Genomic DNA, 25972 nt, shown 5'->3' with positions numbered 1-25972 from the left:
CAGCACTGCAACTTTAAAACAGTGGTATGTGTAGAGCCCATCCTTCTTCCCTTGTGCTTCCTGTTTGGCTTCCCCTGGGCTTCCTTGGGCTTTCCTTGGGCTTCCCTTGTGGCTCAGCTGGTAAAGAATCCACCTGCAATGCGGGAGACCTGGGTTCTATCCCTGGGTTGGGAAGATCCCCTGGAGAAGAGAAAGGCTACCCACTCCAGTGTTCTGGCCTAGAGAATTCCATGGACAGTCCATGGGATCCCAAAGAGTCAGACATGACTGAGCGACTTTCACTCACTTCACATCCGTCTTCCAATAGCAAATTACAGTGATGAAGTAGGTGGACCTGGATTTAGGTAGAAACTTCCAATCTCTCTGAATCAGACTATTTCTTTAATAGTCACAGTATCAGTGGAATTCAAGCTTGATCCCCAAAAGATATGCTTCACATGTCTTCTCCCTTCAGAACATGCAAAATGCTGCTCTGGAAACAGATCTCTGGGAAAATGCCCATCAGTGGCACAAGGTGGTGCTGTCTAGACTTGGAGGGGTAGGGGTAGGATTGAGATGCAAAAAACCAGAGTAGGAAGGGACCATGTTGCATCGCTTCCCTGTTGAGATGTAAACGATCTGGGAACCATCAATGCTGGAAGGTGTAAAGCTCAGGATGAAGGAGACTGGGAGGATTTCAAAGAGGAAAGTTTGAATTTATCAAGTGGAAGCCCAATGGTCAATATTAGAGAAAGATACTGAGAAGTAAATGCCACAGAAGACACTGCGAGAAATTGACCATGAACAAATGACATGGAGGGGATGTTTATGGTGACTATTTGTCCAGAGATTTCCAAGCTTGAGCTCCTTGCTCCTGGAAGGTGCCCGGGATAACAGAAGGATGGAAGAGGAAGTCCCTCCATAGAGGTGTGTGACAAAAATTAATAATTTCACTTGTATGTTGACCTTATAATGGAAATACAAAAGCACAGGACAGCCTTTTGGCTGTTGGCTTCAGAAAAGAAATACTAGAAAATAAAAATAAGCCAGAATATTTATAGAAAAAGAGGAAATTCCGTGCTTATCGAATGGTCAGATTTTATATAGTTTGGAACTTGCTATTTTCCATCAGAAAGTTGATAACAACATTTCAGTGAACTTGGATCTGGATGCCTCATGTGGAATAAAAGTGGCAGCTGCTCTTTTGTGTGAGTTCAATAGGGAGACACAGGGGACGACTGGTCTGATCCCTGGTTCTGCTGTTTAGCAGGGCTTCTGGCTCAGAAACACATTGAAATGTCTTGCGTTCTTCAGGTCTTTTGTTTTCAAATGCTGTTCAGGGCTGTTATTACACCTGAAGATATTACTTTTCTCACCTTGTGTACGTACGATGTCAGACACCCTGTACTGACACAGATGACTAATTTACAAGCATTACCTAAGTCTAATTAATATCAGTACCTGAAGTAGTTTATAAAGATTGGATTCTGAGGCTATAATTTAGGAATATAGACTTTCGGTCTTTTTCTTACTGGCTCCCAATATAACCAGATAATTCTCTGTCTGGTTTCTTGAGGGCCAAGTTGCTTTTTTGCAGAACCATTCTTAGCCATTCTTTAACCATTTTTAAAACCTAGGGGAGTGTAAGACTACAGAGAAGCCACAGCCCAAAGCCCAGGCTGCTGACTTGAGCACAGATGGGAGAATGTTAATGGCCAAGAAATATGAGGTCTTTGGCTCTTTTCCCAGAACTGCCAGGCTAAGACCTTGGCAGAGACCCAACAGGAAACTGAACTCTATTTGCATATCCTTTTATACATGGGAGATTAAAAGCTTCAACCTTGAGTGATCACAGTTTTTGAAAAATCCCGATGAGGCATTAAAGAGGAGGAGGAGTGTCCCAAGGGAGGTGAGCTGGAGGCAAAGTAAGGTAGGTCTGAGGTTAGCACTGACTTTCAATCCCCTTTGATTAACCATGAGTGTATTTTGTTTAGTTCTTTTTCTGATTTTATCCTTATCGAGTCATATAAAGGAATCAGCCAGGCAGGAATCTGGGCATCACAATCTTGGGAATCTATGAAATGTGATTCCCTTTGTCCCACAGCTGCTTCCTTCTCTTTCTTGTTGGACTGAGACCCACAGCTTGTTAGTGCTGAAGCAGGCATGTTGTTGTTTGGTCGCGAAGTCGTGTCTGACTCTTTGTGACCCTTTGTACTGCAGCCTGCCAGGCTCCTTTGTCCATGGAATTCTCCAGGCAAGAATTCTGGAGTGGGTAGCTATTTCTTCTCCGGGGAATCTTCCCAACCTAGGGATCGAACTCGAGTCTCCTGCACTGGCAGGTGGATTCTTTACCTCTGAGCCACCAGGGAAACCCTAAGGAAGCGTAGCGATCAGCTAATATAACCTATTGTACAGATGACAATCTAAGACTCAAAGAGTTTGAGTGACTTATGTCAAGTCACAGAATAAGAAGTGAAGTTCTGACTCCCCCTCTCCCATACTTTTGTCAACAGGCTGCCAGTTCCTCTTAGCAGGTGGAAGTTTCCTCAGATCTCAGCTTCTTTCCCTCAAGGGATTTGGCACAGATAATACCCTTCACTGTCTTCTACCCACAGAACAAGCATTTCTGGCAAAACAGTAGCTCTGATTCCCTGACTTTTCTTCCTAATTCGCCTGCATAAGGTCTCTAGGTTTTTTTTTTTTTAAATGGACAAAGCCAAAGTACTGAAATGAGGATTTTCCTTTGGGATTTACCTATGGGATTTATTTAGGGAACTTGAGTTTCTTGGCCAAGTGCTATGGTGAACTAAGCCTAGGAAGAAGGCATGAGTAACATGAGGATGGACAAATGTCACCCCTCACAGGTTAGTAACTAAACGTAACAGGTTCTTTTATAAGGATGAAGAAAGATCTCTGCATTCCAAATAAGGTACGTCAATCAAATATCCTAAGACTGGGAAGGCCCTGCAGGAAATATCCTCAAAGCTCGAAGGCTGAGCTTTCTGAAAGTTGAGATTCCCTGGTCCAGCTATTTTCCTAGACATGTGAACCATGTCTATTGGAAGAGTTTGACATCAAAAATTCATTCTCCTTGTTACTTTTGCTAAATCTGGGACTGGCCTGGGCCACCTTCATCTGGTTCAGACAGAGGGCAATGAAGACACAGTATGTTACTGGGAACCTAGACCTTCCAGTACAGGACTCATCTTTGAGACTTTCACTATCATCAGTGATGACAGTGTTCATCAGTGCAAGAATGTAGAGGTTGTGTGGAAAGAACATTCCCGATGAGATATTTTTATGAAAAACACGCTGGCAGCACCTTTGGACTTTTTGGTTTGAAAAAGTCTTACTGATTATTATCAACGTTTCTTCCCATTTTAGATCTTTATTCTCTCTTCTGAGTAAAAACCACCCTCCTTCAGACCACTAAGAGCGGAGGGTATTGGGACTTCCCTGGTGGTTCAGTGGTTAAGACCTTGCCCTTCAACGCAGGGGATGCGGATTCAATCCCGGGTGGGGGAGGTAAGATCCCACATGCCTTGTGACCAAAAAACCAAAACATAAAACAGAAGCAATATTGTCACAAATTCAACAAAAACTTTAAAAATGGTCCACATTAAAAAAAAGAGAGAGAATAGGAGTCAAGGGTATAGAATATTAGCATAATTGAGCACATTTGATGTGCTAATCACCCAGGAGTGCCAGGTGACTTCTAGCAATTATTTTATTTAATCTTTGTAATAACTCTGTGAAATAGGTATTATTATCTCTGTTTTATCTGTGAGGAAACAGAGGTTTAAGAAGTTGGGCAACCTTGTTCAAGGTCCCACAGTAAATGAGGAGCTATGATTCTTCCTTACTTTTGTCTGATTCCACCATCCATGCTCTTTTTACAATTCAAAGAACTCATGTATAAAAACACATATGCAGCTTATAGACTAAATTTTTTAGACCAAATATTTAAACTTGGTCATATCAAGATAGGTAAAAAGACCTTAGCAACGTGAGGGACCATTTTCAGGTGATTGCTTTTAAGTTCAACACATTTTAATATTTTTGTGAACGATGAGCATATTTATTCTTGTATAATCACTTTTGTTATCTGCACTATATTGCCACCTATTTAAGAGAGGAAAATACGCCTACTTAAACTGTGCCAGGAAACTTTCTGTTAACACGATAAGGATGTTTTCACAGATCTGAAATGTGGGAAGGATTATAGAATGTGTTTATCTGAAACTCAGAAAATCCCACTCTCATCTTTCTTTCCCTTTGGTATAATTATATGTTTTGCTCTTTCTGTCTCTTTCCTCCAATGTTCTAGAAGTCAAGGGCTAATAAAAGCAGCCATGCCGCATGGTCAGCTTCACGTGAGAGGCAGATATGAATTTAACTTTCTGGCCACCTGTCACCATTCAGAACAGCCCTCTGGCCAACAGGACTTCTGAAAGGGTCATTCAGGGCTGGTTCCTTAGGGTACCAACACATCTCTTCTCACACTTTGGCCCAGCCACCTCTGGATGCAGTAAGTTGGAAGATGAAAAGATTGGGAAAGTTCAAAATAGCAAAGCAAAGAAACCATTTCAAATGAAATAACAGAGGACCAAGTATGATTAAGATGGAGGTGTAGGTCTGGGACAGTGAGAGCTAGCTGGAGAAAGATCACTGATCTTAGATGCAGATTCTCCTTTTATTCTGCTTACAAGAGAGATTTCAACCCCCTTCAGTTTCTCTGTGGTTCGTAGTGGTGAAAGCACAATAATACTCAGCCTCTGGTTTCAGTTTTTTCATTTGTATATATAAATGATTGTTGATGTTATTCCTAGTGAGAATAAATCTTCCCTCCATGGAAAATTTGAAATGCTTAACCTTAGTCCGGAGGGACTAATTTTAGAAAGAAAATTCATGCAGTCTTTCTAGAACTTGATGGTAGTAGTTCACCCAGAAGAGTGAACTGCTGTGAGTGACCTACTGGGAAGTTCAATCCAGAGGCATTGCGGACGGTCCTTAGGGAGTCCCCAGCGCTTCTTTTGGTCCCCGCAGATGATTCAGTGACTGGACCTCTGGAAACGAGGGAACCCTGATAAGAATTGTGAGAGACAGACGTGATACTCTCTGCAAAAGGATGATTCATGCATTATCATGGCGGAATATCACAAAGAGGGTCAGTCCAGATAGATACCACATGCTGGAAACTGAGGGTGGAAAAGTGCTTTCAAACATACCACTGAGGCTATCAGTCTTCTTGGTTGCAGAATGTAAGGATAGTATCATGGGGAACCCAAAGGAAATAGTTCTTCCCTCCTTGCACAGCTTCCTTTTATAGAATAGAGCCTAATACAGTCAGAAACGACTTTGGGAAGGGATTGGACCCACGCTTTTGCCCACAGACATGATTTAAAAGGTTTAATAAGCTCCAGAAAATGGAGCCTCTTGGGTTGCATGGCACAATATCTTTGGAGGCAGCTACTTGGGCTTGCGTCCAAGCTCAGCCACTCACCAGCTGATGTTGGGCAATGCCTTACTCTGGCCTTGCTTCCATGTTTTCCCCTACTTACACATAGAAAAGTACTCCTTGACTGTAGGCCATCAATGAATATTGTTATTGGTACCTCTTTACAACTATTGATGATTTTCATTTTAAGGAGATTTTTCTTTTTTAACTTCTTTTTGCTGAAATTTCCAAATGTTTTCTCTTTTTCTTGGCTCATAGGAAGACTGATCACAGCAGCATAGAGGGTGAGAAGGGGAAGGGACCTCAGGTTGTCTCCGTTCCGGCTTCCTTGCCTTGTGCATGAGCCTGGGGACGGGTGTAGGTTCTCACAGGGCAAAAGTAGACTTTGAACACACATTCCACTCTGGTGGGTTTCTTTTCCATTGTGTAATAACTCTTCAAAGGCTTCAATTCAATGCTGTTTAATTTCTCCAAGACTTCAGTTCAGTTCAGTTGCTCAGTCGTGTCCGACTCTTTGTGACCCCATGAATCGCAGCATGCCAGGCCTCCCTGTCCATCACCAATTCCCGGAGTTCACTCAGACTCACGTCCATTGAGTCAGTGATGCCATCCAGCCATCTCATCCTCTGCCATCCCCTTCTCCTCCTGCCCCCAATCCCTCCCAGCATCAGGGTCTTTTCCAATGAGTCAACTCTTCACATGAGGTAGCCAAAGTATTGGAGTTTCAGCCTTAGCATCATTCCTTCCAAAGAAATCCCAAGGCTGATCTCCTTCAGAATGGACTGGTTGGATCTCCTTGCAGTCCAAGGGACTCTCAAGAGTCTTCTGCAACACCACAGTTCAAAAGCATCAATTCTTCAGTACTCAGCTTTCTTCACAGTCCAATTCTCACATCCATACATGACCACTGGAAAAACCATAGCCTTGACTAGATGGACCTTTGTTGGCAAAGTAATGTCTCTGCTTTTCAATATGCTATCTAGGTTGGTCATGACTTTTCTTCCAAGGAGTAAGCGTCTTTTAATTTCATGGCTGCAGTCACCATCTGCAGTGATTTTGGAGCCCAGAAAAATAAAGTCTGCCACTGTTTCCACTGTTTCCCCATCTATTTCCCATGAAGTGATGGGACCGGATGCCATGATCTTCGTTTTCTGAATGTTGAGCTTTAAGCCAACTTTTTCACTCTCCACTTTCACTTTCATCAAGAGGCTTTTTAGTTCTTCTTCACTTTCTGCCATAAGAGTGTTGTCATCTGCATATCTGAGGTTATTGATATTTCTCCCAGCAGTCAGGCTAATTCAGAAACCTGTCAGGCCAGTGACCTGTGAGAAGAGCTGATCACTGCTGAGTATAATAACACTGCCATTCTTATAATCTTATAGCACCTCATTAGCTTTCTTTTTCTTAACAGCATTGTCTTATGGTGGACTTGTGTTTGTTTTGAAAAAGAAAGAAGGGGAAATTTTTGTCTCTGAATGGAAGGCGGGCTCAGGCCATTGATCCACCCATTCCTCAGTAGACAGGATCAGAGGCACTGCCGTGGGGACAAAGATCAGGAAGTGAGGAGAAGGGTCCCTGATGAGTGGGGTTTACTTAGGCGGAGAAGATAGAGTGGGAGACCAGCCTTTCATATTTATACTGAATACATGTTATGAACTTGGAATGGCACTAAGCTCCCCAAGGAATGCAAAATGCCTAGGACAGCGTTTGAGATTTCATGGAGTCTCTTTAGAAAGGGGTAGAAAGTGAGAGTGGAAGTGTAGTGGACCCTCTGGAGTTCTTTGAGGCTCTGGACTCCCACAACACCCATGAGACATCTTATTCTTCCAGATCAACTTGGCTAGGAGGAGATTTTCCAGCTGACCAGAGTGGAGAATAGCATAGCAGGGATGTGGGCTGAAAATACAGTGGTGATAGGGTGCTTTCCTGTGACAACCAGGTAAGGGAGTGGTGGGAGGCGTTCATGATCAGGGGTTGGAAGCCCTGCTGTCTTTTGACTTTTCTACCAGCTGGCTGTGGGCTGTAGAGAAAGTCAATTTCTCCATTTCTTAGGTCACCTAAGGAGGGGGAAAAATATTACCTGCTCCAGATTCCATTTGTTAATAATGCAATTCTATCATCTTGCTTTTCGTATTCTATGTTTTGACCTTTCAGCACAGCTTCCTCCCCACTGGTACTAATTCATGGAAATACAGCACATTGGTTTTAAAAAATGGAAGTCTGAATGCTTGGTGACAGAGCTTACAGCAAGAGAAGAAAAAACAAACAAACAAACAAAACCCAAAAAACTGTTGCCTGTTCCTCCAAGTTACAGAAAAACTGGTACTATTATGCATCATAAAACTGGCCGTTAAAATGTTATTTCTAACAGAAAATTCTGGAAAACACCCAGACTCTAAATATATCTTACTGCTCATCCCAGACCTTTGCTGAAATGTAAGCTTCTTCTTGTAGCCTTTCTTGATCAGCTGATTTAAAAAATTTGCCTCCATCAGACCCCTGATTTCCTACTCTCTCTACCTCCCTGCAAGTCTTCTCCATGGTAATCATCACAATTTAACACATATTTTACTTATTTTGTATTTATTTTCACTAAAATAAACTCCCAACCTTCTGTATTCCCAGTGTGTCTAGAAAAGTACCTAGCATATAGTAGCTACTTAATAAATATTTGTTGAATAAATAATGTTACATTTTATGAAAATAGCTTTAATCTCCAAAAGTCTACACTTTGGACTGGTTTCCTTTCTTAATAATTTGTTGTCCTAGTAATGTATTTATACTGACAGTTCTTTTTCTGAAAGTTATAAATTCTCCTGGGGCTTTGTCCTTAAGCCAGAAAATGATCATTAAAGCTTCCCTATTCTCTCACATGTATGCAGGCAATGGAAAGCTTACAGCTACTAGTTTTTTTATTTATTTATTTATTTGGCTGCACCGGGTTTGTGGTGCACAGGCTCTCTAGTTGTGGCACTTGGGTTTAGTTGCCCATGTGGGATCTTAGTTCTCTGATCAGGGATCGAAACTGCGTCCTCTGCACTGCAAGGTGTGTTCTTAAACACTGGGCTACTGGGGAAGTCTCTAGATTTCTTATTTAAACACAGAGTTGGAGAGCCTGCCCTATTGAAATGAATAGGAGCTCTCGCATGGTGGCTTGACTTCCTTTAGCAGGTCCTCTTCCTATGGAGCCTGGATGCTGGGTGGAGCACTGCTCCAGACCAGCTGCGCCTGGGGGCCTCAAGCATCCAGGCTACCTGCCTTCAGAGAGTTTCTCCAGTGTCTGATCTACACAGTCGTGCACTGTTACCACTCATAGTGTATGCGTCTGTGCATGTGTGAGTTGCAAAAAACACAGACCCTGAGGGATTCTGCATTCCTGAAGAATTCCAAAATCATTTGATGGTGGTGGTGGTAGGGGGAGAGGGAGTTAGGAGTTGTTCTTTCCAGTGTCTTTTGGTTCAGAGGTGGCATGCTCCAGCAGTCTGTTTAGAGAGAAAGTCTGCAAAATTCCTCTGGGAAATAATGTAGAAATGTTCAAGCTTCTCCCCAGCAGTTCAAGACTTGGGGCTTGGGGCCTTAGGACTAAAAAGAGAGAAAACATGGTGAAAGGAGAAAGCCTGCCATTCCCTGTCCTCACCCTCCCATTTGATTCAGATCATGGTGGGATGTTCAAGGAATGTAGGAGCATTGATGTCTGCTCTCCAAGAGTCAGTTATTTGGTGTTCTAGAGTGCTCTATTATCTACTCTTTAGAAAATCTTGTTAGCAGATAGATGAGGGTTGGATAAAGCATTTCTGAGGGCAAAGTTATCACCAGTCTTGTGCACTATTGCATTCCCAACATGCAGCAGTGCAGGATACACGCTGCTCATTCATTGCATATTTCACTCACTCATTCATTCAACACATGTACTGCATGCCCATTTCGTGCCAGATTTATTCCAAGTGCTAGACACAGTGAGCAAAACAGGCAAAATCCCTGTGTTCCAGCGTAGAGCTAAACAACAAATAAATAAGCAAGTAAAATATACAGCACATCAAATAGTAATAAATACTATGGAGAAAAATTAGGCAGAGAGGAGAGACGGTATTTGCTAGAGGAAGAATAAAGCACTCTGACCCCAAAATATTAGAGATGTTATTACCCCATGATTTCAATTTATACTTGGAGGCAAGATGTTGAATTGAGAAGTAGGAAAGCAGCCTCAATTCCAGTTTCTTTCACCTTGTTGATATGGAGAGTTTATTAGTCAGCACTTTCTGTCTGAGGTGCTGCAGGGGGCTAAGACCCTACCTAGAGTGAAGTTTGGTTTGAACTCAGTTCTCTTCTTTGCACGGTGGCTCCCTCACCTTAATTCACTGCAGCGCTTTCTGGTGTCAGTTTGCTCATTTTGAATGCAGGGAGTTGTGGATGATAGATCTTGAGCCCTTTTGCTACTGCTATGTAAGTGACAATAAGTCAGTGAAAATGGAAGAGATGAACTCAGACACTCTGTCTCAGGGTGCAGATGTACATGGATGGTAAAGTTAACAAGTCTATCGATCTGCCAGGGACCCACAGAATTTCTCTAGCTCTCATCACATTGGCCCTAGACTCCTGTAGCTGCCATACCAGACAGTCTCTTTGAAGGCAAGGAGAAGGCAGTGAATGCATCAGCACCGGAGAGACTCTCAGTTTAGTTCAGCCGCTCAGTTGTGTCTGACTCTTTGTGATCCCATGGACTGCAGCATGCCAGGCCTCCCTGTCCATCACCAACTACCGGAGCTTGCTCAAACTCATGTCCATAGAGTTGGTTATGCCATCCAACCATCTCATCCTCTGTCGTCCCCTTCTACTGCCTTCAATCTTTCCCAGCATCAGGGTGTTTTCCAGTGAGTCAGTTCTTCTCATCAGGTGGCCAAAGTATTGGAGTTTCAGCTTCAGCATCAGTCCTTCCAATGAATATTCAGGACTGATTTCATTTAGGATTGACTGGCTTGATCTCCTTGTACTTCAAAGGACTCTCAAGAGTCTTTTCCAAGACCACAGTTCAAAAGCATCAATTCTTCAGCGCTCAGTTCTCAGGGAATTTGACTCTCAGGGAATTCTATAAGACACTGCCGCTGCTAGGCATCAGAAAGGAGGAAAATGTGGGTCTGTTTTCCATGCTGTGGCCTGGGAAACAAGCTGTTGACCTAGGGGTGGGCTCAGGAGTGAAAGTGGGAGGGGGCTGGGTAGCAGTTGTCCTCTCAGTCACGGGAGTGAGGCATTTTGTGAGAACAATGTGGAAGCTGAAATTGCAACTGGTGTTTTCAAGCAAGGGAGGGAAAAGTGGAGGAGGAAGGAGTCAGGAGGAGGAAGGAGAAGGAGCCCACTTCCATGCCCTCTCCCCAGGACTGGCCAAGGAGTCAAGGACAACCTCTGCATCACACAGATGACTAGACTTCACACACTTGTTCCCAGTTGTTCTCTAATTCAGACTGTATTATAGGTGATGGATTTCTTTAGTGTATCCCGTGGCTCCTAGCCTAGTGCCTGGGCCACTTGCCTTTACTCGGACCCAGATCCCTGCTCTGCTTCAGGAAACTTAGGTAAGCTACCCAGGCTCTCTGAGGATCAGTATCTCCATCTGTGACACAAAGCTGACAATAAAGACCTGTGGGGCTGTTATAAGGATTAAGTGAGTTCACACTTGAAAGTGGTTGCATCTTGGCACTCCATAATTTAGTTTATTTCTTCTCAGTTATTCCACTTTATCGTTGGGGCTTTCTTATGTTAGTCGCTCAGTCGTGTCCAACTCTTTGTGACCCCATAAACTATATCCCGTCAGGCTCCTCTGTCCATGGAATTCTCCAGGCAAGAATACAAGAGTGTGTGATTCCCTTCTCCAGGGGATCTTCCTGACTCAGGGATCGAATACAGGTCTCCCACATTGCAGGCAGAGTCTGTGCTGTCTGGGTCACCAGGGAAGCCTTTTTTCTTATGTTAAGTAAATTTAGGGAATAACTACTAACATTCAATGCAATTTACTTCTTATTATTTGTTTTTTATAACACTGTGAAGATGGAACTCATAATTTCTGAAAATGTGACTTTTCTTACTAGGTTTCAAAGATGAAGAGGTACAGACGATTTTAGAAGACATTGAAGCTTGTGTCAGGATCACAAAACCTCAGAGTTAGAAAACATTGAGAAGTCATCTGGGACCCCTGCTGCGTTGTCCTAGTTTCTTGACAGATGGTCACGAAGCGTTGGTTGGAACGGGTCTGGTGGCAAGGGCACAGCCCTGTTGTTCCTTATTTCTGACACATCCTGGGGGCGGCATCCTCCATGGACTACCTCCTCCCAACCTCCAGAATCACGTACTGTGTCCTCCAGCTCCAGAGCCTGAAATTGTCACCCTTCCTTACTGGCAGGAGTATCCTGAGCAAGTGTTTTAGCTATTCTGTGCCTTAGTGTCCTCATTGGTGAAACGGGGATAATAATAGAAAATGCATCATAGGATTGTTGAGAGAATTAACTCACGTAACTCATGTAAAGTGTTTGGAACAGTACAGTAAGCACAGAATAGATATTAATCATTATCACAGAGAACACACAGTTCTACAAATTTGTACACATATTTTCTTTCCTCCTTCTCATCAAACACATTCTTCCAGTCTCTTTCAGAAGGACCCACTGGTTCTCTTGATAGAAATACATCTTGCAGGTCTTATAAAACCATCGCTCTCAAACTTTGACAATATCTACATAACTAGCTTCCAAATGTCATCTCTATATATGTACATGTATAATATATGTGTGAGTGTGTGTGTGTATATGTATGTATATGTGTGTGTGTGTGTGTGTGCTCAGTCACTCAGTTGTGTCCTACTCTTTGCGATCCCATGGACTGCAGCCTGCCAGGCTCCTCTGTCCATGGGATGCTCCAGGCAAGAACACTGGAGTGGATTGCCAAGTTCTCCTACAGGGGATCGTCCTGACCCAGGGATTGAACCCATGTCACTTATGTTTCCTGCATTGGCAGGCAGGTTCTTTATCACTGCTGCTGCTGCTGCTGCTAAGTTGCTTCAGTCGTGTCTGACTCTGTGTGACCCCAAAGACGGCAGCCCATCAGGCTCCCCCGTCCCTGGGATTCTCCAGGCAAGAACACTGGAATGGGTTGCTATTTCCTCCTCCACACCCTACTAGGGATTGCCTGTCTGAGCACCACGGGAGCTCGTGGGCAGGATATGACCCACTGAACCTGAAGGAAAGGCATGGATGTCAGCCTTCTCTGGCCTCCGTTTATTAATCTATTTCTTCAAGAGAAAGTCATGATCTTGTTGAAGATGCTGTTCCACTTAGATCTCTGTGTTTTTTGAGTTGCTTAGAAGTGAGCCTGCAGCAGGGTGGTAATCAGTGGCACAGTAGTAAAATCCTTCATCTCTCTCTGATGCCTTCAGGACCTCCAGCACAGCCTGGTTGGTTAAATTAACAATTTTACCTCGGAAGTTGTCCTCAAACCCGGGGCCATATACACCCCGTTCTTGGTATATGAAAGTCATTGTGTTACCCAGGGTCTTTCTGTACCAGAAAATATAGTATTTACTGATGAAAGCTGCTCCTTTCATGGAGCAGCTGAGGGTGGCAGATTTCCCCACAACCACAGTCTTTTCTTGGTCTTGAGGCACCAACACGACAGCTGACATGACTCCTGGAGAAAAGACACAAGATAGGCTCAGTGAAGACTGGGGCTAAGATCATTGAGTAAGGGGTGATATGTTCGAGGGCCTGGCCCTGGCAGCCTTGATGCCTCACTGAGTCTTGCTCAGTTAAGTTTCCAGGATCTGCCTTACCTGCCCAGAAGAGGGTGAGGTGGATGAAGGAGCAGACCCTCTGCATGTCTCGCTTGGGGACAGCTCTGCCTCCTGACTCGTCCTTGCCTGGTCCCTCCTCTGAGTCAACACCTTCTCTGTGACACGTTTCTGCCTGAGGAAACCAGCCCCTGGCAGCTGTTCTGTTACGTAAGAGAGATTTTGCCAATCACAGAAAGCATGTGGAGCCTGCTGCCTGTTAATGAGATGACAATGCCCTTCAACGCTACCCACCCTAGAAATTAAGTTTGACGTTGTCGCTCCATTTTCATGTTAGAGGTGTATGTTGTGTGCTCTGTGGTGCTGCTAAGAGTTAGGAGCAATAAGAATTATTGACATGTACAGTCATAATCATAAGAACTATCAAATAAGGAGGTTGATAGTGTGTTCACAAGGACTGTGGGTGTTGTAATGATTGTTGTGTTTACTGCCAACTCCCTCCAGGCAAAGTTGGATAAGGGTGACTCACCCAAGTATAAAAGAGCAATCCAATCTAAAAAACTTAGAAACCACCACTACCTCCCTGTTTATGACAGCTAAATTTAGATGTACTTCAGAAGAGAGGTGTATTTGAATGCTTGGGACCTGCACTTTGGGTTTCAAGGTTAATGCTCTAACTACCGCTCATCTCACACGCTAGTAAAGTAATGCTCAAAATTCTCCAAGCCAGGCTTCAGCAATACGTGAACCGTGAACTTCCAGATGTTCAAGCTGGTTTTAGAAAAGGCAGAGGAACCAGAGATCAAATTGCTAACATCTGCTGGATCATGGAAAAAGCAAGAGAGTTCCAGAAAAATATCTATTTCTGCTTTATTGACTATGCCAAAGCCTTTGACTGTATGGATCACAGTAAACTGTGGAAAATTCTGAAAGAGATGGGAATACCAGACCACCTGACTTGCCTCTTGAGAAACCTGTATGCAGGTCAGGAAGCAACAGTTAGAACTGGACATGGAACAACAGACTAGTTCCAAATAGGAAAAGGAGTACGTCAAGGCTGTATATTGTCACCCTGCTTATTTAACTTATATACAGAGTACATCATGAGAAACACTGGACTGGAAGAAACACAAGCTGGAATCAAGATTGCCGGGAGAAATATCAATAACCTCAGATATGCAGATGACACCACCCTTATGGCAGAAAGTGAAGAGGAACTCAAAAGCCTCTTGATGAAAGTGAAAGTGGAAAGTGAAAAAGTTGGTTTAAAGCTCAACATTCAGAAAACGAAGATCATGGCATCTGGTCCCATCACTTCATGGGAAATAGATGGGGAAACAGTGGAAACAGTGTCAGACTTCATTTTTTGGGGCTCCAAAATCACTGCAGATGGTGACTGCAGCCGTGAAATTAAAAAACGCTTACTCCTTGGAAGAAAAGTCATGACCAACCTAGATAGCATATTCAAAAGCAGAGACATTACTTTGCCAACAAAGGTCCATCTAGTCAAGGCTATGTTTTTTCCAGTGGTCATGTATGGATGTGAAAATTGGACTGTGAAGAAAGCTGAGCGCCGAAGAATTGATGCTTTTGAACTGTGGTGTTGCAGAAGAGCCTTGAGAGTCCCTTGGACTGCAAGGAGATCCAACCAGTCCATTCTGAAGGAGATCAGCCCTGGGATTTCTTTGGAAGGAATGATGCTAAAGCTGAAACTCCAATAGTTTGGCCACCTCATGTGAAGAGTTGACTCATTGGAAAAGACTCTGATGCTGAGAGGGATTGGGGGCAGGAGGAGAAAGGGACGACAAAGGATGAGATGGCTGGATGGCATCACTGACTCGATGGACGTGAGTCTGAGTGAACTCCGGGAGTTGGTGATGGACAGGGAGGCCTGGTGTGCTGCGATTCATGGGGTCGCAAAGAGTCGGACACGACTGAGCGACTGAACTCAACTGAACTGAACTGAATCTATGAGATATTGAAATTAAACAGGCAAATTAGTAATGGAAACTAGAAAGTGCAGCTGAATCTGGGAAGAGGATCACTTGGTCTACAAAAAGGTGTCTAATATCTGAGGATGGGTGCAAGTGGAGCAGAGACCCACCTGAGGTTTCTTGTTTTCCCCAGTGTAACTGGGACCAGATTGCCCTGAGGATTCAGGTGGAAGCAAGCTCAAATTTGCTTGACCTCATGGCAGTTGCTCTTCTTCCTCTTGTCATCTCATTTATCCAACAGCCCATCTCACCCAGCATTTCTAGAGGACCATGAGCAAGTACTCAAGGTGGTCACGTTCTCTGACACTACAAACGGCAATATCTGTACCCATAGGATGTGTACGTGTTCTCTACAGTTTGTTGCCAAGGGCAACTTTCTGGGCTTACATACCTGATCTTTTTATATCAGGTTGCTTGGCTCTTGGCACATCCTATAAATCTAGTCATTGTTACTATGAGCCAGACCTTGAGGATTCAGTGATGAACAACAGATATGGTCTCTTCCCTCATGGAGTTTAGTTTCTAGCATGAGTGCCAGTCACTGCTTACTGATTTGCATAATGAATTTCTCCAGTGCTGCAGACTGACAAGGACCTTGCAGATGCAGGGTTTTGAGAGCATGTTACAGGGGCCAGGATCTGGTCAGGAGGTCAGGGAAGGCTTTCTTGAAGAAGTGACTTTGCAGTTGAGACTCAAAAGCAGAAGTTACCCAGGAGTGCTGGATAGTGTCTGTTTGTCCCTCCAGATCACTCTATGTCCTCCCTTAGGACAGAGGCCCCCAACCTCCAGGCTGCAGACCAGTACCTCCTGTCAGATCAGCTGCAGCTTTAGATTAGAAATAAAGGGCACAATAGATAGAATGTGCTTGAATCATCCTGACACCATGCCCCACCTCCGGGTCCATGGAAAAATCGTCTTCCACAAAACCGGACCCTGGTGCAAAAAAGTTTGGGGACCATTGCTCCAGGAGGCTGACCTCAATGGAAACATCCACCTGGGTCCCTTGCTCGCTGACATCTTGTTCATTTTGGCCAATGGGAGGCACCATCAGGAGATTGGAGAGAAGGAGAAAGGTGAGGTGGGGTGTTTTTACTCCAGGCTACTTCCTGTTGGCTGTGCCTTGCTAGTCTCTGCTTTCCTCCACCGGAGGCTGCAGGTTTTGGTAAAGGCTCTTGTGCTTCATACTTTAGGCCTAGGGTGGCAGTTGTTTTTCTGTCGCCAAACCCAGATGTTTCACTATCTTTTCTGGGTTTCCCATAACCCAGCAGTATTAATCTCTTATGGCTGTCTTAACAAAGTACCACAAACTGGGTGGCTTAAAACAGCAGGTTTATTGTCTCACAGTTCTTGGGGCTAGAAGTCTGAATCAAGGTTTTAGCAGGGCCATGCCCACTCTGAAACTTTTAGCAGGATCCTTCCTTGCTTCTTCCTAGAGGCTTCTGGTTTGCTGGCAGTCCTGGGTGTTCTTTGGCTTGGCTGGCCTTTGCTGTCGTGTGGTGTTTGCTTAGCGTCTCTGTCTTTACAGGGCTTTCTTACAAATTCATCAGTCATGTTGGATTAGAGGCCCACCCTACTCCAGTCTGACCTCATCTTAACTAATTACATCAGTTGCAAAAATGCTATTTCCATATAAGGTCACTTTCTATGCTATTGGGGGTTAGGACTTGAACATATTTTTGTTGAGGGACACAATTCCATTCTTAACACCGGCCCACAAATGTCCTTTTCATTAGAGTCTCCCTAATCACCACTTTGACAGTGCCCTCTCTCTCCTGCTGGGACTCTGCTTGATACACCAAGTACAGGGGGCCTGTGAAGGGGAAGAACTTTCTGTAGGAAAAGGACATATTTTTAAAAGGCCCTGAGGCAGGAGGAAGTGCTGTAGGCTTAAAGTTGTATTAACATCAAAAGAACAGTTAGCAGGACTCAAATAAGCCTATCTTCTTAGATAATTATTGTTGAATTCTCCCAAATCATTCAGGAAGTCATTCTGAACAATTCCAAGATAGTGCTTATGTTTATGACTGTGATTTCTATCTGCCACAGGTTAGAGGTAATTTTAAGAGTTTTATGCTGATGGACAAAGACAACCTTCTTCTGGGCCTGATGAAGATAGAGTCTGCCTGAACAATAAATCAAAGCCAGAGGTAGAAGACAGCAGTGGGGACGGAGCAGGTTTTGTGGGAGTTGGGGCAGAGTGTAGGGGCTTTCCTGGTTGGCCTTGGAATATGGAATGAAGCAGGGCAAAGGCTAATAGAGTTTTGCCAAGAGAACGCACTGGTCATAGCAAACACCCTCTTCCAACAACACAAGAGAAGACTCTAGAGGGATTCCCTGAGTACGTCACTGGCCGGAGTGGAAGGGCGGGGTTTGGTCCCCCTTGGTGGGGCCCCATCTCCGCGCAGAAAAAAAAATTAAAAAAAAAAAAAAAAAAAAAGAAGACTCTACACATGGACATCATCACATAGTCAACACTGAAATCAGATTGATTATATTCTTTGCAGCCAAAGATGGAGAAGCTCTATACAGTCAGCAAAAACAAGACTGGGAGCTGACTGTGGCTCCGATCATAAACTCCTTTTTGCCAAATTCAGACTTAAATTGAAGAAAGTGGGGAAAACCACTAGACCATTCAGGTAAGACCTAAATCAAATTCTTTATGATTATGCAGTGAAAGTGAGAAATAGATTTAAGAGACTAGATCTGATAGATAGAGTGCCTGATGAACTATGGAATGAGGTTCGTGACATTGTACAGGAGACAGGGATCAAGACCATCCCCATGGAAAAGAAATGCAAAAAAGCAAAATGGCTGTCTGGGGAGGCCTTACAAATAGCTGTGAAAAGAAGAGAAGTGAAAAGCAAAGGAGAAAAGGAAAGACATAAGCATCTGAATGCAGAGTTCCAAAGAATAGCAAGAAGAGATAAGAAAGCCTTCCTCAGTGATCAATGCAAAGATATAGAGGAAAACAACAGAATGGGAAAGACTAGAGATCTCTTCAAGAAAATCAGAGATACCAAGGGAATATTCCATGCAAAGATGGGCTCGATAAAGGACAGAAATGATATGGACCTAACAGAAGCAGAAGATATTAAGAAGAGGTGGCAAGAACACATGGGAGAACTGTACAAAAAAGATCTTTACTACCAAGATAATCATGGTGGTGTGATCACTCACCTAGAGCCAGACATCCTGGAATGTGAAGTCAAGTGGGCCTTAGAAAGCATTACTACGAACAAAGCTAGTGGAGGTGATGGAATTCCAGTTGAGCTATTTCAAATCCTGAAAGATGATGCTGTGAAAGTGCTGCACTCAGTATGCCAGCAAATTTGGAAAACTCAGCAGTGGCCACAGGACTGGAAAAGGTCAGTTTTCATTCCAGTCCCAAAGAAAGGCATTGCCAAAGAATGCTCAAACTATTGCACAATTGCACTCATCTCACACACTAGTGAAGTAATGCTCAAAATTCTCCAAACCAGGCTTTAGCAATACGTGAACCGTGAACTTCCAGATGTTCAAGCTGGTTTTAGAAAAGGCAGAGGAACCAGAGATCAAATTGCCAACATCCACTGGATCATGGAAAAAGCAAAAGAGTTCCAGAAAAACATCTATTTCTGCTTTATTGACTATGCCAAAGCCTTTGACTGTATGGATCACAATAAACTGTGGAAAATTCTGAAAGAGATGGGAATACCAGACCACCTGACTTGCCTCTTGAGAAACCTATATGCAGATCAGGAAGCAACTGGACATGGAACAACAGACTGGACATAGAACAACAGACTGGTTCCAAATAGGAAAAGAAGTATGTCAAGGCTGTATATTGTCACCCTGCTTATTCAGCTTATATGCAGAGTACATTATGAGAAATACTGGGCTGGAAGAAGCACAAGCTGGAATCAAGATTGCCAGGAGAAATATCAATAACCTCAGATATGCAGATGATACCACCCTTATGGCAGAAAGTGAAGAGGAACTCAAAAGCCTCTTGATGAAAGTGAAAGTGGAGAGTGAAAAAGTTGGCTTAAAGCTCAACATTCAGAAAATGAAGATCATGGCATCTGGTCCCATCACTTCATGGGAAATAGATGGGGAAACAGTGGAAACAGTGTCAGACTTTATTTTTCTGGGCTCCAAAATCACTGCAGATGGTGACTGCAGCCATGAAATTAAAAGACGCTTACTCCTTGGAAGGAAAGTTATGACCAACCTAGACAGCATATTGAAAAGCAGAGACATTACTTTGCCAACAAAGGTCCGTCTAGTCAAGGCTATGGTTTTTCCTGTGGTCATGTATGCATGTGAGAGTTGGACTGTGAAGAAAGCTGGGTGCTGAAGAATTGATGCTTTTGAACTGTGGTGTTGCAGAAGACTCTTGAGAGTCCCTTGGACTGCAAGGAGATCCAACCAGTCCATCCTAAAGGAGATCAGTCCTGGGTGTTCTTTGGAAGGACTGATGCTAAAACTGAAACTCCAATACTTTGGCCACCTCATGCGAAGAGTTGACTCATTGGCAAAGACTCTGATGCTGGGAGGGATTGGGGGCAGGAGGAGAAGGGGACGACAGAGGATGAGATGGCTGGATGGCATCACTGACTCGATGGACGTGAGTCTGAGTGAACTCCGGGAGTTGGTGATGGACAGGGAGACCTGGCGTGCTGCTATTCATGGGGTCGCAAAGAGTCGGACTCGACTGAGTGACTGAACTGAACTGAGACTGTAAAGAATCTGCCCCAAATGCAGGAGACCCTGGTTTGATCCCTGGGTCAGGAAGATCCCCTGGAGAAAGAAAATGGGGCAGGGTGGCTAGGAGACTACTTGGTCAGGAAGAGTCAGGATCTGCTACAGCAGCTTGGCCTGGGCCCATGGCGGGAGCAGGATGGAACTTAAGCAGAAACAGCTTATGCAGGTTGCCTAGGTAGAAGGTAGAAAAGTGTGCCATGGCCCCACCCTTGGATGCCCCCTTCCTCAGGCTTTGAGCAGGCTCTGTTTCTGGTGCTCAGTCATTCTTTCTGTCTCCTGCTCAGCAATTAGTTCACAACTTTCCAGTCCCTGGGGGATGTCTGGCCATTCATGTGACAGGAGAGAGCTCTCAGGAAGAACTTATGTTTCTTCACAATCTGTGAGGAATAAATGAAATTATATTTGCGAACACTTGGCTCATTGCTTGGCTATTTGTTAGTTTCCTTCTTTTTTGACATTTATATAAAAACCAGGACATCTGAGACTTGGACAGTTAGTAGGAGAGACAAGACTATGATGGGATGCTTTATCCATTCTTCCCCATAATCTCCATCGGCCCCCCATCCTTACCATCTTTCTCAGTCTTATGTGCTATGAAAACACCACTTCAAGGCACACTCCTGAGGCATCTTTCTACCAGATCACAGCCCCTCAGCCCCACATTTTTGCCTTTGTATACAGTACTTTGGGTGGCGCTAGTGGTAAAGAACTCACCTGCCAATGCAGGAGACCTAAGAGACGCAGTTTTGATCCCTGGGTCGGGAAGATCCCCTGGAGGAGGGCATGGCAACCCACTCCAGTATTCTTGCCTGGAGAATCCCATGGACAGAGGAGGCTGGTGGGCTACAGTTCACAGGGTCACAAAGAGTTGGACATGACTGAAGGGACTTTGCATGCAGGCATGCGCAGTTCTTTACGATGTATAAGTGTGGCCTCATTCTTGCTTAGTCTGGTCTTTATCTCCCATGTAATCCCTCCAAAACACCTGTGGGACCCATCAGTTCAGTTCACACTCAGTCATGTCCAACTCTTTGTGATCCCACGGACTGCAACATGACAGGCTTCCTGCCCATCACCAACTCCTGGAGCCTGCTCAAACTTGTGTCCATTGAGTCGATGATGCCATCCAACCATCTCTTCCTCCATTGACCCCTTCTTCCCCTGCCTTCAATCTTTCCCAGCATGAGGGTCTTTTCCAGTGAGTCAGTTTTTTGCATCAGGTGGCCAAAGTATTGGAGTTTCGGCTTCAGCATCAGTACTTCCAATGAATATTCAGGGCTGACTTCTTTTCGGATTGACTGGTTTGCTCTCCTTGCAGTCCAGGAGACTCTCAAGAGTCTTCTCCAAGACCATGGTTCAAAAGCATCAGTTCTTTGCCCTCAGCTTTCTTTATAGTCCAACTCTCACATTCATACATGACTACTGGAAAAACCATAGCTTTGACTAGATGGACCTTTGTTGGCAAAGTAATGTCTCTGCTTTTTAATATGCTGCCTAGGTTTGTCATAGCTTTTCTTCCAAGGAGCAAGCATCTTTTAATTTTATGGCTGCAGTTACCATTTTCAGTGATTTTGGAGTACCCCAAAATAAAGTCTGTCACTGTTTCCATTATTTCCCCATCTATTTCCATGAAATGATCAGACTGGATGCCATGATCTTAGTTTTATGAATATACATCAAGGCTATATTGTCACCCTGCTTATTAAACTTATATGCAGAGTACATCATGAGAAATGCTAGGCTGGATGAAGCACAAGCTAGAGTCAAGATTGCTGGGACAAATATCAATAACCTCAGATACGCAGGTGACACCACCCAGAAAACAAAGAACTAAAAAGCCTCTTGAAAGCCTCTTGATGAAAGCCTTGCAGAAAGCAAAGAACTAAAAAGCCTCTTGATGAAAGTGAGAGGAGAATGAAAAAGTTGGCCGAAAACTGAACATTCAGAAAACTAAGATTATGGCATCAGTCCCATTACTTCATGGCAAATAGATGGGGAAATAATGGAAACAGTGGAACCCACACTGGTCCTCAAAAATGCTGACTGAAATGAAATGATTTCTTCTGTTCACAGGATGTCTGACTTGAAAGTGAGTCGCTGTCTACAACACACCAGGGGCACACAGGAACATTAGTAAAGAGAACATTCTCAAGATCATGGCCACAGGAAGGATCTCAGGCCTTGGCATTGTGGCTCTAAAGATAAGCCATATCATTACAGAAAAATCTGCTTCCTTCAGACTTACCAGACAGAGGAAGGTTAAGAAAGGCACTACTGACCTTAATACACAAACTGTGCTTCTGGCTTTTCCTTTAGTGCACAGAGGCTGGAGAGTGCTGTGAGGCTGAGGTAGTCAATATTTCATTAAATATTTTCAGGGCCAGAGTGCTGCCTGAGGAGTCCCAAGCAAATGAACACAGATGACATAGCAATGGAGAAAGATCTGTTTATTGGCCTCAGTGAAAATAGAAGGAAGAAGGAAAGACTTGAGGGTAATGAGTAGGGACCTTTGCAAGCCTTCTCATCACATTTCAGCCTTCCCTTCCCCATAACCTCAAGCAGAGAGCTGCTTTTCCTGTTCTTCAAGTTGAGTTCTTTAAACTCATACTTCATTTCTTTGAATTTGCACAGACTGCTGTGAGCAAGCAGCTGGGTAAGCCTACCTTTGCTCGTACGACCCTCAGACCAAACACCATCTACACAGCAGGCTGGGCAGGGTCCTTGGGAGCCCTTGTTTTCCACAGCCTGCTCTAGTCTCAAGGGGCAGTTGTTCTGTAGTGGAGAGACCACTGGATTTAGACTTGGAGAATCTGGGTTTGCTCCTGACATCACCACTTACTTGTAAGTCACTTAACTTTGCTAAGCCTCAGTTTTCTAGACAGTAAAATGGGGATAATGCTGCCTCATTCAGTCTTAAAATAATATGCATGGGTACACCTTGTGACTGATCTACAGGGAGACCTACCCTTAGATCATTGTGGAAGATGGGAAGAGTAGGCTTTGCTGTAACCTGTGCGGAGCCAGGGGCTTCCCAGGTGGTCCTAGTGGTAAAGAACCCACCTGCCAATGCAGGAGACGTAAGAGGCGAAGGTTTTATCCCTGGGCTGGGAAGATCCCCTGGAGGAGAGCGTGGCAACTCACTCCAGTATTCTTGCCTGGAGAATCCCACGGACAAAAGATCCTGGCAGATTACAGTCCATAGGGCTGCACAGAATTGGACACAACTGAAGTGACTTATGGCAGAAAGTGAAGAGGAACTAAAAAGCCTCTTGATGAAAGTGAAAGTGGAGAGTGAAAAAGTTGGCTTAAAGCTCAACATTCAGAAAATGAAGATCATGGCATCTGGTCCCATCACTTCATGGGAAATAGATGGGGAAACAGTGGAAACAGTGTCAGACTTAATTTTTTGGGGCTCCAAAATCACTGCAGATGGTGACTGCAGCCATGAAATTAAAAAACGCTTACTCCTTGGAAGGAAAGTTATGACCAACTTAGATAGCATATTAAAAAACAGAGACATTACTTTGCCAACAAAGGTCCGTCTGGTCCAGGCTATGGTTTTTCCTGTGGTCATGTATGGATGTGAGAGTTGGACTGTGAAGAAGGCTGAGCGCCAAAGAATTGATGCTTTTGAACTGTGGTGCTGGAGAAGACTCTTGAGAGTCCCTTGGACTGCAAGGAGATCCAACCAGTCCATTCTGAAGGAGATCAGTCCTGGGATTTCTTTGGAAGGAATGATGCTAAAGCTGAAACTCCAATACTTTGGCCACCTCATGTGAAGAGTTGACTCATTGGCAAAGACCCTGATGCTGGGAGGGATTGGGGGCAGGAGGAGAAGGGGACGACAGAGGATGAGATGGCTGGATGGCATCACTGACTTGATGGATGTGAGTCTGAGTGAACTCCGGGAGTTGGTGATGGACAGGGAGGCCTGGCATGCTGCGATTCATGGGGTCGCAAAGAGTTGGACACAACTGAGTGACTGAACTGACTGACTGACTGAAGTGACCTAACACGCACTCACACATGCAGAGCCAGAGGAGTTGCACCGTGAGGAGGGCATCCAATAGTAAGTCCCTCCTCTCTCACTGTAGTTTCAAGAATCTCCATGGAGAACTGGCCTCTGCAAGTAAAGTTGTTCTGGATACTGGGGCCATAGAAGTCTCCTCATTGGTATATAAAGTTCAGGGAGCATCTTGGTTCCTCTGACACCAGTATATCATGAAATTATTAATTTCCCTGCCCCTGTCATTTGGCAGTGCAAAACATCGCTTTCTCTAAAAGAAACAAACATCTCTTCTTGCTCCAACAAGACATCTGACTTGATTCTTGAAAAACAAAATCAAAGGAAAAGAAGAGAGAGGAGCCCCAGCAGAGCATCAAGGGACTGAAGTATCTGAGTGGGATGACAGAGCCACCTTCCAGTTTCGTCTTCTCATCGTCTCTCCCAGGAGTCATTTCATCAGGGAAGTCATTTTTCCATTCACCCACTTATTGGGCAAACATCCACTGGCTTCTATGGTGGGCTCAGTGCCAGGCTAGGCTCCTTGAGGGTGACAACATTTCGGGCTTTTCAGGGCTCACCTGGCCCAAGAAGAAGCTGCAGGTTCTGCAGTCCTGAGGCTCCAAGGTGGCTCCTACCCGAGTGGCAGGAGATGTGCTGCGTGGCTTCCCCTGAGTTCTGAAGAGTCTGCTTCTGGGACTGTCTCCCTGCCCTTTCTTCCTCATCTCGCCCTCAGTGCCTCTGCCACTCGCCTGTGTGCTCTTGGGCTTGCCTATGGACAACGAACAAATGAGCTCGAATCAGCAGATGTTCTTCCCCCAGAGAACAGCTTCACCAGTTTTACAGACAATCTGGGGGCTTTTTCTTTCTGCTGCAAATGGCAGCATCTCCCTCGTAGAGTGAGGCCAATATTTTGGCAGGCCACATGTACTGTTTAGATTCAGACAGCTTTTAATCTTCCTTCGCCCCTAGTTGTGGATGTTCCTTTTATTTTTTGTTGCAGTATATTTATTTTGGATCTTTTATTTATGTACCCGGGGAGCTGCTTCCTAGAAAGGGAGATAGACTTTGCCAAAATGCCCATCTTCCGCAGGACCAGGGCCCATAACTGTCACACAGGATTTAATGGAAAATATGATTGCATTGGATTTAATTTCTAGTAGCAGTTAAGTGTCTCCTGTAGTATTCTGCTCATGTCAAGGGCCCTGTAAGTGTCGATGCTATGCTATACTAGAGACAGCACAGCACAAAATAAGCATAATGGGAAGATGGAGTAAGTGGAGCAGGCAATGAAAATTAAATGAGAGAAAGCAAAGTTAAAGCATGAAAAAAGGTTTAATGGGGTATTGTAGAATTAGCTATTGAAAGGACAAAGTAGAACAAACTAAAAATAAAGAGGAAATATAACAGCTTAGACAAGAGGAGTATAGAGGCAGAGGAAAACTGGAAAGGTAAGTAGCACAATCACCTCCACCTTGATGAGTGGTTCTCCATCTTGGCCTCACATTGGCATCCTCTGGGAAGTTCTGAAAAATACTGAAGCCTGGGTGCTACCCACAGAGAGTCAGATTTAATTGGTTTGGGATGAGGTCCAGGCATCAGGATGTAAAGAAAACTCCCTAGTTAATTCTGATGTACAGCTAGGGTTGAAAACCACTGTGTTAGAGGATCATTTAGTAAAACAAAGAATAGACCTTATAGTGCAGTGAAGGCTTATTATAGTGTTGGCCTCAGGGACAAGCCAAAACCTGTGGCCATATGTCACCTATGACTGGGACAGTCTGTCAGTCTTATCCTTTTCTCCAGGACCAAGAGAGGGCCCTCAATAACTCTCCTCTCTGGTGATGGCTCACTGCCCACCTCCTATGAATCAGAGGGCATGAGGGCCTGTTGAGGTCAGCTTCAGCTGTCTCCCGGTTGCCCTGAACCCTTACAGCAGTGCTGGGCACTAAGTAGGTGTTTAGTAAACAGTTGTTAAGCGCTTTTGTCCGTGTCCTTCTGGGTCCTTCTCTGCCGATTAA

The 25972-nt window shown here is 44.3% G+C and overlaps 2 long non-coding RNA genes and 1 gene segment (V, D, J or C); 1 reads left to right on the top strand and 2 right to left on the bottom strand.

The window, feature by feature from the left end:
- The window catches only part of LOC147365089 (T cell receptor delta constant-like), a 154569-nt gene that overhangs the window by 114312 nt on the left and 14285 nt on the right, over window positions 1-25972 (bottom strand).
- LOC147365090 (uncharacterized) overlaps window positions 1823-25972 on the top strand; it is a 36326-nt gene continuing 12176 nt past the window's right edge. The window contains exons 1-2 of one of the 2 annotated variants that reach the window (XR_015135134.1): window positions 1823-1909; window positions 11521-11918. This is a non-coding gene — a long non-coding RNA (uncharacterized LOC147365090). Of the gene's footprint in view, window positions 1910-11520; window positions 11919-25972 lie in introns of those variants that run through there. The other variant, XR_015135135.1, reaches the window with a different exon arrangement.
- Window positions 12679-13373, bottom strand: LOC147365091 (uncharacterized). The gene is made up of 2 exons (XR_015135133.1): window positions 13254-13373; window positions 12679-13111 (listed from the first exon to the last, which is right to left on the bottom strand). It is a non-coding gene; the product is annotated as an uncharacterized LOC147365091 (long non-coding RNA).

This window comes from Bos grunniens, chromosome 10 (genome assembly GCF_055505025.1).
Source record: "Bos grunniens cultivar Pamir isolate PY7600 chromosome 10, Bosgru_T2T1.0, whole genome shotgun sequence".
Classification (NCBI taxonomy): domain Eukaryota; kingdom Metazoa; phylum Chordata; class Mammalia; order Artiodactyla; family Bovidae; genus Bos; species Bos grunniens.
This window is presented reverse-complemented; position numbering and strand designations above follow the sequence as displayed.